A 15,475-nucleotide genomic window follows, 5' to 3' on the forward strand; every position below is an offset into this window, starting at 1 on the left:
AGAGACGTATTCTCCAGTAGTGCGCTATAGTACAATACGTATGATCCTGGCTATGGCTGCAGAATACGAGCTTTATGATGTTTCGACGGCATACCTAAACGGCATTCTGGAAGAAGATATCTACATGCAACAGCCAGAACTGTACGACGACCATTCTGGATGTGTTTTGAAGCTTAAAAGGTCGCTGTATGGCCTGAAGCAAGCTGGTCGGGTTTGGAACACTAAGTTGGACGGCGTTCTAACCAAAATGGGATACAGGGCATGCGAGAGCGAGCCATGTCTGTATACGATTCGCGTGAGCCAAAGGAAGCATATAGTGGGTCTGCTCAATGAGATGGGTATGTCTAATTGCCGCACCACGTCAACACCATTGGAAGATAACTTCCAAGTAAACTGCGAGAGAGAGTCGTGTAAGCGCGTTGATATCACAGAGTATTAGTCTGTGATTGGCTCGCTAGTGTATATTGCGTAATGCACACGGCCGGACATCTTACATTCGGTGTGCAAGCTGGCACAACGGAATTCGAATCCACATAGCGAACATCTTGCAGCAGAAAACCAAGTTTTGAGGTATCTGCACACCACAGCAGATCTAGCGTTAGTCTACGAGAAGACAGGAAAGGAGATTGCTCGCTATGCAGATGCAGATTGGGCTGGAGACTTAACTGATAGGAAGTCTTTCACAGGATATGCCTTCATGTGGGGAGGTTCGGCATTTTCATGGACCTCGAAGAAACAGAAGTCGGTGGCGCTGAGCAGTACTGAGGCGGAGTATATGGCGCTCTCTGATGCTGCAAAGGAGGCGATTTATTTAAGAAAGCTAATAGGCGAAATGAATCCGTATTTTAAGAGAAACTGTATAAAAATTTATGAAGATAATGTAAGCGCGTTAAATCTTGTGAAGAATCCTATATATCACGCAGCAAGCAAACATATTGATACTAAATATCCACCATACCATATACGAAATTGTAATGAAAATAAGTTAATCGATTTATCTTATTATCCATCAAATGAAATGATTGCCGATGTATTAACTAAGAATTTATCAAGAGTAAAACATATGAAATGTATAGCGTTGATCGGCCTAATGAAAATATAAGAATTGAGGAAGAGTGTTGATATGGCAATTGTCATATTGGTGGCAACGCTATCATGTACTTAGCTATTAAGAAGCATAATAAAACCAGTCTCACTTGAACAACCAAACGTTGCTCTTCTTCTCATCCACTCGCGCACAAATACTCGCCAACAATTTCTAGGTAAACAATTGTTGAAAGCTATGTTGTTCAGGCTTGGATACACTCTGATTAATTTATTAATCGGATTTTCATTCAAGCACCTTGTGGTAAACAAAATTCTTTGTTTTTTGGTCAGGTGCAAGAACAAATAATGCGGATGGTTTGCCAACACGTGAGCATGCCACGTACAATTGACCATGAGAAAAACACGCATTTTCTAGATTGAGGGCACAAATAGTCAAAGATTGGCCCTGTGTAAAAATTGTATTTTAGAACCCCTAATAGGTTTACGACTCTTACAGCTACTCTCTACTAAATTAAGAGTGATAACTTTTTTTTGTGTACCAAAACCAAACAGAATGAAATGTATATAAAGTTAAAATGAAAACAATGATTGATTTTACCATTCAATGGATTAATCATTTGATATTAAAGTGATATCCATCGTCTCCTTGCCAAAACATCAGCGGTTATTGTAAAGCGTCATATGAACGGTGCGTTTCAGATATTCTTTGTAGTTGCCCATTACTGCGTCGTGTAAGCACAATATCACGTGCTTCCAAGTTTTCACCAACAATTAGGATTGCCACTTCATCGATGGTTGGATTATATCCGTATTCTTCAATAATTTCCGCCCCAAATGAAGTCATTTGGAAACAGGCATTGTATTTTTTCTCGCGAGATTTCTCGTTCTTCGTCAGATAATTGACTCGCGATATTCCGATGCGTAATTGCATTATGGGTCCGCCGGGAAAGATTAGATCTTCTAGGACGCGACATTTTTATCAATAGTAGCACTGAATATTTTATTGTATTTACTTTTATACTATTGTATAATATGAGAGCAGGACCGAAAACTGTCACTGTTATCAAGCCTACTGAGTATCAATGGAAATTTGAATCTTTAGGGAAAAACCGCGTTTTTCAAGTCTTCGTCAAATTTTTTCAGTATTTTTATGATCTACAATCTAACTCGAGTTATAAGTGGAGGAGCACTTTTACACAACTCTCTTTTATATATATAGATTTTTAAATACACCGAAATTGAAATTTTAACCATACTAAATGTGCGTTTTTAAAAGTTTGGTTATTCTAGCAGATTCTTAGAATCACATCAGCAGTTAGTTTGGTTTAGTCTTGGTAGATGGCGCTGCAGCAGTGAATCTATTTGAGTTTTGCCAGCGCAGCTTCCAAAAGAGTATAATGGTTTTGTTGAAATGTATGTAACAGGCAGAAGGAGGCGTGGCAGACCCCACAAAGTATATATATTCTTGATCAGGGCGACGAGCTGAGTTGATTTGGCCCTGTCCGTCTGTCTGTCTGTCCGTCTGTCCGTATGTATGAACGCGTCGATTTCAGAAGATATGAGCTAGAGACTTAAAATTTTTTTTAATGTCCGTAATTACAGCGCGGATATCAAGTTTATCATTAAAAATCGATAACTCATCCCGATCTTTTTTATCGATAAAAAACCTTATCGAAAACCAGTTATAAAATAATATCTCCTACACCTTTATTGCTAGAGTCTCCAAATTTTTTATGTATGCTAATATGCAATTTATGCAATTTTGTTGTTTTTGTTAAAATTTACCCCCCACCCCTATATGCATCCCTTCACCCTCATGTTTGTAAAAAGCGTATTTCAAATACTAGAGACTTGTGCTTTGGAAAATACATGCATATCCATGTTGTTATCATAATCTGAAAGTTTCATGAAGATCGTGTGTCCACAAAAAAAGTTATTAAACAATTAAATTTTCATAGTAAGCGCACACTGCAGCCCTTGCGTGTTTATGCGTGGGTGCTTGTGTGTGTATGTGTTTGTGTATGTGTGTGTGCATGTGTTTGTGTATGTGTGTGTGTATGCGTGTGTGTGTATGTGTGTGTGTATGCGTGTGTGTGTATGTATGCCTGTGTGTGCGTGCGTGTGTGTGTGTGTGTGTGTGCGTGTTTCTTGTGTAAGCTGAAAGACGCGAAAAATTATTGAAATAGCTATTCAGAGGATCTCGTAGTCGAGCAGTCTCGACTATAGCTTTCTTTTTTGTTATTAGTTGGGTTCAGGGTAGTATCTTGTAAACAACGTCTTTGTTTTCTGAGTGCTGGATAGCTAATGCTCTCCGTATTTTATTCAAATTAAGTCTTAGCCTAAAATACATAAAGTTTACATAAAGAATTCTGTCGCTAAAAGCAGCGGCAGAATGGGAGTATATAGCATGCTTTATGTGTGTGTATATATGTTTGTATGCATATGCAGAAGGCATATACATTTTAGCGTTTAAGCTGCGGCGTGGACAAGAACGTAACAATGCTTACGTTGCAGATCCCACGCTGCAGGCCGGTCTATACATAAGTGAGCGATCATATTACGGCACTTATGTATAGCTGTTATAATATAAATAAAGCAACAAAGTGTTGCTATGTTGTGAGCATGATACTCTTACTTATATTTCGGGCATATGTCAACTTCATATATTGTATACACTACAATATTGTGAGCATATGCTTATATGTCATACAACATACTACAATATAGTCGAGCACTCTCGACTAGAGTTTTCTTACTGGTTATTAATTGCATAAGTCTGACGCCTAAAGTGACAAATCTTTTCGCGCTTAAAAAAAAAAGAAAGGGAAAGAGGAAAGCCCTGGCGCCAAAACAGTGACGCTATTGCCCCCCTCTTTTGCACCACCGGATTCTTCCACTGGGGTGCTCTGTCCACGATGGATCACGATGATGTCGACCGTACTCCACGAAAACGTGTGTGTGTGTGTATGTGTGTGCGTGTGTGTGCCTTGTGTAAGCAGAAAGACGCGAAAAATGATTGAAACAGCTATTGCTCGAAGGGTTCAGGGTATCTCCTAGTCGAGCAGTCTCGACTGGAGCCTTCTTACTTGTTTTAATTGGTTCAAAATATTTTTATATTTTATTAAGTGAGTTTTGTATTTTTATTAGTTGGGTTCAGGGTAGTATCTAGTCGAGCACTCTCGACTAGAGTTTTCATACTTGTTATTTATACAGAGCTTAGACTTATTTAATGTATGTGTAGCTGAGATATCATATTTACATTAAATTTAATTGGAACATTGATTGATATATTTAGATGGTAAAGGAAAATGGATGAAAACCCTTTAGTTGTGACTTAAAGCTATCTAGGTGGGAAGGACAAGGGCCGTATTAACTTGTATCTTGAGTTAAATATGATTTTTTCAATATAAATTTGGCTTTTGAGAGAGTGATGAGTTCATCAATCGCTCCTTGAGGGACTCCTAAGCAAATGGATTTTTTGGCAGACATAGTTTCGTTCAAGTATACGCAGAAATGTCTATCAGTCAGAAAACTTTAAATTATATAGGTCAAGTAAGCTGGAGTGTTTCAAGCTCTCAGTTTGTGGATCATCATGCCAAACAGTGTCAAAAGCAGCTTCAACATCCATGGTTACCAAACCTACGGATTGCTTTTCATCGAACTTGGTTTTGACAAATTTTATCAGTTTGTTCAAGGGTATTCTCTGAACCCATATTGTATTGGTAGTAGAATATTGTTATCTTCCAGGTGAGTGTTTAGTCGGATCTTGACCAGGCGTTCGAATACTCTCGATAAACCACAAAGAAGGCTAATCGGACGATAGCTCAACGAAGTACTAGGGGGTTTTCCTGGTTTTCCAATTGGAACAAGTAAGAAGGCTCCAGTCGAGACTGCTCGACTAGGAGATACCCTGAACCCTCTAAGCTGATATTCTAATCATTCTGCACTTCTTTTATGTACACATACATACACATGCACTTATAAGCACGCGCTCTGCTAACTGCGCAGTAAGCAGCGGCTGCACTTTGGCTGCGCTGCAATGTGGGCAATATTATGAGAATTTATTTGTTAAATAATTTCTTTTGTAGACATACAATCTTAATGAAACTTTTGGAGCGTAATTATATGGGTAAAATGTGTGTACATTCCAAAGCACAAGTCTCTAGTCTCTCTTGAAATGCGTTTTTTACAAATTGAGGGCGAAGGGGGCGTGGTATCCAAAATCTGTAAATTACAAAATCTTTGTATCCATTAACTTAATATACAACGCAAATTTGAAGACTCCAGGTCTAAAAGTGTTCAAACTAGGCTGAAAAAACCAAGTCGATTTTTCGATTATTCTCGATAAAAAAGTTATCGGATGAGTTATCGAAAAAATAAAGCAAACTCGTACTGCCTATGGTATACACGAGTATGCATGCTAAATTGCAGCTCTCTAGCTCATAAGAGATATAAATCTTCTAAGATCCTTTTGCTCATACGGACGGACGGACAGACGTACAGGGCTATATCGACTCAGCTCGTCGCGCTGATCAAGAATATATATACTTTATGGGCTCTGCGATGATTCCTTCGGCCTGTTACATACTTTGCACAAAACCATTATACCCTGATTTCCCATTTTCAATGGGTTCAGGGTATAAAAATTAACATAAGTTGTACCGCTCGGGATTCGAACCCGCGACTTCTCGATCGAGTGTCACGCAGCTACTCACTACGCCACCTCACTTTCGGAAGCCGTTTTGGCAAAATTGAAATAGATTCACTGCTACAAAACTAAACCAAACTAACTGCTGATGTGATTCTTAGAATCTGCCAGAATAACAAAACTTTTAAAAACGCACATTTAGTATGGTTAAAATTTCAATTTCGGTGTATTTAAAAATATAAATTAAATAGAAAACTCATTTATGAAAATATAAAAATATTTTGAAACAATTAAAAAAATTAACATCAGTTGCACCGATCGGGAATCGAACCGCGACTTCTCGATCAAGCGTTATGCCGCTAACACACTACGCCACCTCACTTTTGGAAGCTGCGCTGGCAAAACTCAAATAGATTCACTGCTGCATCGCCATCTACCAAAACTAAACCAAACTAACAGCTGATGTGATTCAAAGAATGTTCCAAAAGAAGTTTGAATATATGTGTGCACACGTATACGATGCTGTTGTAGATGCTGCACGTGCGTTTGTTAATTGGCCAAATATTTGATTTTTAATTAATTTTGGACTGAACGGAATTTAATGAAACTTTCAGCATATTATTTACATATTATATTGAATATTTGAGAAAATTAAAAAAAAATGAAAAATCATTCACAATTAGCTGTAGTGGCATCTGACTTGAAGTTGAATGTTTTTATTCGATAAAAACATAACGGGATGATTTATCGAAGCAAACTCGACATCCGCGCTGTATATACGGTCATTTAAAAAAAATCAAGTCTCTAGCTCTTATATCTTCGGAAATCGACGCGTTCACGGACGATCAACGGACGGACAGACGGACAGACAGACGGACAGGGACAAATCAACTCAGCTCGTCGCCCTGATCAAGAATATATATACTTTGTGGGGTCTGCCACGCCTTCTTCTGCCTGTTACATACATTTCAATAAAACCATTACACCCTGATTTCCCATTGAAAATGGGTTCAGGGTATAAAAATAAGCTAGCTTTAACCAACATGTAATAATCTGGAAATAAAGCATATATTGAATTGAGCTGAATTTAAGTCACAAGGCCAAACGTTGTCTGTATGTGGCTTAGATTTAGAAACATCAAAGTATATATATTCTTGATCAGGGCGACGAGCTGAGTTGATTTGGCCCTGTCCGTCCGAGCAGTCTCGACTATAGCTTTCTTACTTGTTTTATACTCAATTACGAAAGTGAATTAGTATATTGGTTTTGTGCAATGTCCGTCTTGCTGTCCGTCCGTCTGTCCGTCTGTCCGTATGAACGCAATCTATTTCGGCGCTATTGAAGCTAGAGACTTGAAATTTGGAACACATACTCGTGTATATCTCCGATTTATAAAGTGTTAAAATTTTCCCGATCTGCCCACTAGGGGCGTGGTAAATCGGAAAATGCATTTTCCGATATACCAGAAATCATGTTTGTTGAAGAGCTAGAAAGCTGAAATTTGGTATGTAGGTCCGCGCCGACCACCCAAGATCATAAGCTATGGCGGATATATCTCCGCCCTTTAGGGTCGTGGCAAATCGGAAAAAACTGTATCTCCAATAGTTTTACAGCTAGAGCGCAGAAATTTTGCACATCAGCTAATTTTATGATTCTGTAAAGTTTAAAGATAAAATTATAAGTCTACGCCCATTAGGGGCGTGGGAAATCGGACCTGAAGATCTAGTGATTTTTTAAATTCTGCTATAGAGCGAAACATAACTACTAAATTGCTGATGGGATGTGAATGAGTATTCCTCAGTCGGTAACGCCCGACTGCAACGTTCTTACTTGTTTATACCCTGAGCCCATTGAAAATGGGAAATCAGGGTATAATGGTTTTGTTAAAAGTATGTAACAGTCAGAAGGAGGCGTTGCAGACCCCGCAAAGTATATATATTCTTGATCAGGGCGACGAGCTGAGTTGATTTGGCCCTGTCCGTCTGTCTGTCCGTCCGTCCGTCCGTATGTATGAACGCGTCGATCTCAGAAGATATAAGACCTATAGAATTTTTTTCCTAGGTCCGTGTATATCACGCGTATATTGAGTTTTTCTCTAAATATCGATAACCACTCCCGATATTTTATTATCGATTAAGAACCTTATCGAAAACTAGTTATTTAATTATATCCCCTACACCTTTAGAGATAGAGATTCCAAATTTTAAATGTAGACTCACATGTGTTTTAAACAATTTCGGTTTTTGTTAAAATTTACTGCTCACCCCTATATTCACCCACTCACCCTCACCTTTGTGAAAGGCGTATTGTGCTTTGGCAAATGCATGCATATTCGTGTTATAATCATAATCTCAAAGTTTCATGAAGAAAGTACATCCACAAGAAAAGTTATTAAACAATTTAGTTCCCATAGTAAGTCACCACTACAGCCAATGCGTGATTATGCGTGCGTGCGTATGCTGTGTGTGTGCATGTGTGAATAATTATGGAAATATCAGTTGCTCGAAGGGTTCAGGGGATCTCGTAGTGGAGCAGTCTCGACTAGAGCTTTCTTACTTGTTTTCTAATTACTTTGTGAAACTGTTAGTTATTTTGTATTAATTGCTGTTGTATTTAGTGATTTGCTTTGAGTATTGTTACTTGATTCATTTCATAAGTTTGGGCTTTATATCATTTCTTTATTTTAAAGATTCTATTCTCTAACAATCGCAGTCACTGAACTACTTCGAACGAATACACTTGACTTCGATTGTGTTTTATTTCGTATTAATCTACAGTGGCTCACACCTTATTTCGTGCAGCAGCATAGTAAATCTTTGAAACCGTATTCCCGCTAAACCAGTAAAGATATCCAAAACAAGTAAGAACGTTGCAGTTCGGCGTTACCGACTGCGGAATACTCATTCACATCCCATCAACAATTTATTAGTTAAGTTTCGCTCTAATACTATAGAATATACAGGTTTTTTCGATTTGCCACGCCGCTACTGGGCGTAGCCTCCTCATTTTTAGCCAGTTCTTAGAACGAGAAACCGGTAACCTAAATGCAAATTTTGAATTCTTACGCTCAAAAAATGTGAAAATTACAGGGTATTTTTCGATTTGCCACGCCCCTAAAGAGGCGTAAAAATTATTTTTTGAGGCATCGATAGAGGAGGCTATCAGTAACTCAACTATCCAAGTTTAAAGCTAGTAGCTATTATACTTTAGGAGATATAAACTTTTGCGGTTTGCCACGCCCCCTGTGGGCGGACATATATCCGACAAAACTTTTTGGTCTTGGGTGATTAACCCGAGTATATATACAAAATTTGAGGTCTCTGGCATCAATAGTGTCCAAAATAAAGCAGAATATAAAAAATCACTATATCTTCAGGTCCGATTTGCCACGCCCCTAATGGGCCTAGGCTTATAATTTTGTCTTCAGACTTTAAGGAATCATAGCATTAGCTGACGTGCAAAATTTCAGCATCCTAGGTTTACAACTTTAGGAGATACAGTTTTATCCGATTTGCCACGCCCCCAATGGGCGGAGATATATCCGCCATAGCTCGTGATCTTGGGTGGTCGATGCGGATCTATATTCCAAATTTCAGCTTTCTAGCTCTTTAACTAACATGATTTCTGGTATATCAGAAAATGCATTTTCCGATTTGCCACGCCCCTAGTGGGCGGATCGGGAAAATTTTAACACTTTATAAATCGGAGATATACACGAGTATGTGTTCCAAATTTCAAGTCTCTAGCTTCAATAGCGCCGAAATAGATTGCGTTCATACGGACAGACGGACAGACGGACGGACGGACAGACGGACAGACGGACAGCAAGACGGACATTGCACAAAACCAATATACTGATTCACTTTCGTGAATGAGTATAAAAGTTTAAATGAGGTCTTATTTATTGCTTATTCATTATGTATTAACGCACTTCGTTATTTTTGTATTATAATTTATAACATTTAAAACTAAAGAAAACTAAAACAAGTAAGAACGTTGCAGTCGGGCGTTACCGACTGCGGAATACTCATTCACATCCCATCAACAATTTAGTAGTTAAGTTTCGCTCTAATACTGTAGAATATACAGGTTTTTCCGATTTGCCACGCCCGAACTGGGCGTAGATACCTCATTTTTGGTCAGTTTTTAGAAAGAGATAACGGTACCCTAACTGCAAAGTTTGAATGCTTACCCTCAAAAAATGTGAAAATTACAGGGTATTTTTCGATATGGCACGCCCCTAAAGAGGCGTAAAAATTATTTTTGGAGAATTGATAGAGGAGGCTACCAGTAACTCAACTATCCAAATTTGAAGCTTCTAGCTATTATACTTTAGGGGATATAAACTTTTGCGGTTTGCCACGCCCCCTGAGGGCGGACATATATCCGACAAAACTTTTTGGTCTTGGGTGATCAGTCCGAGTATATATACAAAATTTGAGGTCTCTGCCATCAATAGTGTCCAAAATATAGGAGAATTTAAAAAATCACTATATCTTCAGGTCCGATTTACCACGCCCCCAATGGGCGTAGACTTATAATTTTATCTTAAGACTTTATAGAATCATAACATTAGCTGACGTGCAAAATTTCAGCATTCTAGGTTTACAGCTTTAGGAGATACAGTTTTATCCGATTTGCCACGCCCCCAATGGGCGTAGATATATCCGCCATAGCCCGTGATCTTGGGTGGTCAACGTGGACCTACATACCAAATTTCAGCTTTCTAGCTCTGAGCTTTCGAGCTCTGAGATCAGCACCTAAAACCAAATATAAGCTGTGGCAGTGGCTGTTGCATGGTTGGGCCTGCAAGTCGGGTTCGGGTGTTGGATACTTAGTTTTCATTGATGTTAATATGAACAATAATATGTACCCATCCTTTTTAAAGGAGAATTAGCTCCAAAATGACGAAATCTGGGTCTCGAAGGGCGATCCCGATTGCATTAGGCAAATGACCAATAACATAAACCGGGTATTGACTAGTCCTGGTTGATCTGGAACAGTCCAAATGTGGTCAATCCACTGGCCCAGTGGTCATACCTAAAAGTTTAGGAAAATTTGTGGGCATAATTGGTCGTGGCCATTCGGAAATGGTCAATATCCAATAAAATTTACGTCAAAACGGCCCTCTTGGAGGAATGGTCAAAAATCTCTTGCGAAGTCATCCCAAAAAACAAAAAGGATGTATAAAAATCCTAATTTAAGAATTTTTAGACAATAAAGTCATTGAAAGTGAAGTGCACGAAATAAGCTGTGACATGGAAGAGGCCAGTTATTTTAGTTTTCTTTAATTTTAAATGTTATTAATTATAATACAAAAACAATGAAGTGCGTTAATACATAATGAATAAGCAATAAATAAGACCTCATTAAAATTTTTTTTGGATATCTTTACTGGTTTAGCGGGAATACGGTTTCAAAGTTTTACTATGTTGCTGCACGAAATAAGGTGTGAGCCACTGTATATTCTTCTGATCCCGATTTTATATACCCACACTCATGATTATTTTCAAACCTTAAATCTCGTGCGTCTATTGTTGAGTGTGTAAGGCTCACCATTGGTCTATTACATATTCTCATCTTATTGCTGAGTTTGTAAGCTTCCGCGTTGGTCTATTAGCTATTCTTATCCTATCGCTGAGTTTGTAAGGCTCTGCGCTCGTTTCTAACGTAATTTGACTATTTATAGAGTCCGTACATGTGACCCTTATCTTTTCCCAGCGCACTACTTGCTATTCGTTGAGTGCGTCGGAATTATGTGTACGATCTTGGTATATTCATCTGTTCATGTCTCAACAACTTGTTTTATATTTGTAGGATCAGAAGCGTTTTTCTGTTCAGCATGAGTTTCAGAGTATGGGGGTGCTATTCTACTAAACAAATGAGTCGTATATTAAATTCAGCGTATCGAGTGTAAGGAGAGTTGCACAATGCAAGAGCGACAAGTAATTATGCAGGTCCCAAATATAAATTCAAATTAATGAGTGAATTCGGCCCAACATACCGGCCCCCTTGAATAACGGAGTAGAGGAAGAATCACTATTTTGTGAACTAGTCTTCGGATTATGCCTTTGGTAGTGCAGACATCTTCAAGTCGTACTCGTTGATCTCGTTCATAGATTGTAACTTTAATGCGACACATTATACAGTTCGGAGAAGGTATGTTGTCCTCATGTATGAGAAACATGTCACCAATAGAGATACTGGATGATAGTTTGATCCACTTGGAGCGTACGTTCAGCTCATTGAAGGAGTCTGCTAGCGTCGCCAAAGTTTGATACCATTGTTTGATACCTGTCTTCAAACGCTAGCGGTCTAAAGATTTCTTCTATATTGTGTTCAGGCAATGCTCGCAAGGAGTGGAAGGTAGATATCAGAGCACCCAAGTCGCATCAATCTGATGATAGTGGAGTGAGCAGGAGCGAGTTGAGAAGGGTTTCTACTTATGCTGTGATTATGGCCAATTCCTCAAACGTGCAGCGGGCATTCATTAGGCTGTGCGTCATGAGTCCCTTGGCGCTTTTAACTGCCGCCTCCCAGAGGCCGCCAAAGTGGTGTGCTCTGAAACGAAAGTTTATGAATTCACTTGTGCAAAAACTAATAATTGATTGTTAATTTTCTTGCTTGAACAATTAGTTCCGTAGATCATTTAATTGATTGCTTGATCCAGTGAAATTCGTGGCGTTGTCTAAATTATATCCATAGGCAATCCTCGTCGTGCAATCATGTGCCCTAAAGCGGGTATGAAAGTATCCGTTGAGAGGTCAGATACCACCTCGCTAGGCACAGCCTTGGTGGCAATATATACTAATGTAAGCCGAAGGTAGACGCTAATGAATGCGTAGGTAGACGCTGACTGGTCCGCAAAAGTCAACTCCACAGTGAGCGAAAGGTCTCGATGGAGTTAATCGCTCTACAGGCAGATCTTCTGAAGATAGAGCGAGCCAGGTTTCGAGCATTTACGATCCAGAATTGAAGACGAATTAGTGCAAGAGGTGCCGAACCTCTGGTGCATTTGCCAATTCGAGACGGCCGCCAATCTTCAGTAGTAGGTATCCGTCTGTAATCTGTACAAATTGATTTCGAAATTTTATGTAACTTGAATTTCATCTGCGAAGTGTTGTTGCTGCAGATCACAAACGCACGTTGTAGCTCTTGAGGTGATGGCGAGGTCGTAGACAGCTCAACGGGTTTCGGAAGCGCGTGTATGAAGCGCAGCATCCAAGCAACAATTCGCAAACAGTCTATGCAACTGCAACTCTTTGGTGTTCGGCTGCATACAGAATCGAGGTCTTGTCAGCGACTCAACTGAAGTAAGCGATGCAGCAAACAATTTCCAAGCTAGGTAAAGTGTTTGTAGCACAGACTCATCCCATTGCAATTTGAGTATCCACAGCTCCTCCTGATCTTTGCTGTCACAATGACTGGCGCTAGAGGCGCTCACGACAGTCCACCAGGACTTGCCTGAACATTTTCACAACATCGGCAGTCAATGCATATTTGTAAGACCGAAGGCGTATCAAAAGCGTAAATAGATCCGTCTGAATAGTTGGTCCAATCACTAACAAGTCATTGAGTGATCGTTGTGATAAAGTTCGATTTGAGGAATCGAAAACAACTCTAAGCTTCGCTGAAGTGCTATTTGGCTTAAAGACGCAGTGATGTGGTATGCGATTGTGTGGGTCGACTAGCCTTCTGTATATTCAGCCTTTATCTGAGGATTGCGATTTAAGCGCCGTTTCAGTCACTCGACTCTCAGCCTTAAATGTCGATGGGCATCTTGAAATCCTCCAAACGTAACTTGATTATGGCCGAAGTGCCAAACTTGATGTTTGTGTGTTATTCGCCAACGCTGCAGATTCCCAATTTGGCAAGCGTAGGGATTTTTCTAACTGATAATCTGATATGAAGTGAGCAAGAATCCAATAGAGCACTACCAATCCTGTAGTTTCCAGATGCATCCATGACCTCGACTATGACCGTTGCTAGAATGATTTGGTCAGTAGTTCGTGTATGTATGTTTGAATACTGCAACGTGAAACTCGATGTTCTGAATAAAGACAAAGAGGACATGAGTGAGTTGAACAATTAAAAGACAAACCATGTCGCGTGGCTTCGTGGTTTGCTTGCAATCGCAGTTCGAAACTGGCTCAATTCTTACTTACCGCGTGATTCCAAATATTGGCAATGCCTCTCAACTACCTTTATACACGAATCCCACGTAGGCAACTTGGAATAATCTAATTATTCGTTCCATTTGCGCTTAGATTCCATGTCCATCTTATCTATGACAATGGCTATTAACATTGTCTGTGCGATATGTGCCTATTGATTTTAGCGAGTTGTCCAATGCTGTAGAGTTGTCAATCGATTTTCGAGACTATTTGACCTTGACATACTCTTGAGCATAAACAACAACGAGATATTGTCCAAGAACACTAATGTTGGATTGTCGTAGCGTTGATTCAAACGATCAAGTGCTTTTCGGAAGTTTTCAGGTGTGATCTGAAATGCCTTCACCGATTCTAATGTTGCTCCTTTTAAGCAGCTGATCAGCTGATTAAAATTTCCAAGCGACACTTTAGTTCAGATTGAATTGGCGCAGATTTCCCTTCTCTTAGTTTGGGATCGAAGACATTACGAATGCCGCTAATATTATGGCAACTGAGCGTGCAAAATATAAGGCGATGAGTTTCACTCAACTGAGCGCGTATAATGTCAAGCAGGAAGAAGGGCAATGCCTGCGACGAATTTCATGCCTTTATGTTATGCAGCGCAGTTTGTGCGTATGTATGTAAGCGCCTTTTTGTGAGCAGCTTCACTTATGTATTTCTACTTTGACGAATATGATTTATGAACGATGTCACGGCGGAAAGCAAATATATGCACAGCAATACCTTTTATGCTGGAACACTCCCGCTTATGTACATATGTATGCAGAATGTATATGTACCTGCGATGTACGGAGCTTTGAACAACACTGCTCCACGTAGGGCGCCAAAAATGTAGGATCAGAAGCGTATTTCTGTCCAGCACGAGTTTCAGAGTACGGGGATGCTATTCTTCTAAACAAATGAGCCGTTCTTTCGTAGAGTTCTTGATATAGACTAAAATATAAAACGTATGAGCAAGCACACTTTGCCTAATGTTCGGCGAATGAGTGTAAGTAAGGAGAGTTGTACAATGCAAGAGTGACAATTGATTAGGGTGGTCCCAAATATAAAAATATAGGTATTAAATTCAAATTAAATGTGAGGGAATTTGGCCCAACATTATTTATGATTACATCTATCGAATCTAGCTTATGTCCAATAATCTTTCTGGAAGATTTCTTTTTATTATATCTTATTATATTATTATATCTCATAGCATTGGAATCATGTTGATTATATTCTTTGCTTATCTGCAATATAGTATGAGATTTGGCTGGAAATAGTTATTGATATGAAATTTTGCATCCCCTCGTGCGGTCGGGCGTCAATAACACGACTGTATAATCGGACGAATCTGGCTGTCGATTCAAATCATGATTCATCTTTCGACCTTGTCGGGAGCGCCTGGGTAGGGGGTACCTTGAACCCATAAAAGTATTCAAGTAATTCAAGAAAACCAATTCCTGTAAGATTAAGGTGGGAAAATATTATCTATTTAATGTAATGTTATCGAACCCCCAATGAAATATGTTATGTAAAGGAAACAATATACAAATATTTTATTAATTTATGATATTTATAGTTTTAGCATATATATCATATATCAAATTGTTCCGAACCCCAAAAC

The 15,475-nt window shown here is 39.2% G+C and overlaps 1 protein-coding gene across 3 annotated transcripts in view; it reads right to left on the reverse strand.

Annotated features, from left to right (window-relative positions):
- Positions 1–11,802: 11,802 nt before the first annotated feature.
- The window catches only part of LOC6572007 (forkhead box protein P1), a 106,362-nt gene continuing 102,689 nt past the window's right edge, over positions 11,803–15,475 (reverse strand). The window contains exons 10-11 of one of the 3 annotated variants that reach the window (XM_044007860.1): positions 13,861–15,311; positions 11,803–13,745 (exon numbers count right to left, since the gene is read on the reverse strand). The gene's annotated coding sequence lies outside the window, so the exon portion shown is untranslated. Of the gene's footprint in view, positions 15,312–15,475 lie in introns of all 3 variants that reach the window. The other 2 variants (XM_044007862.1, XM_044007861.1) reach the window with 2 other exon arrangements.

The sequence above is a fragment of the Drosophila mojavensis genome, unplaced genomic scaffold, assembly GCF_018153725.1.
Source record: "Drosophila mojavensis isolate 15081-1352.22 unplaced genomic scaffold, ASM1815372v1 contig_19, whole genome shotgun sequence".
Lineage (NCBI taxonomy): Eukaryota > Metazoa > Arthropoda > Insecta > Diptera > Drosophilidae > Drosophila > Drosophila mojavensis.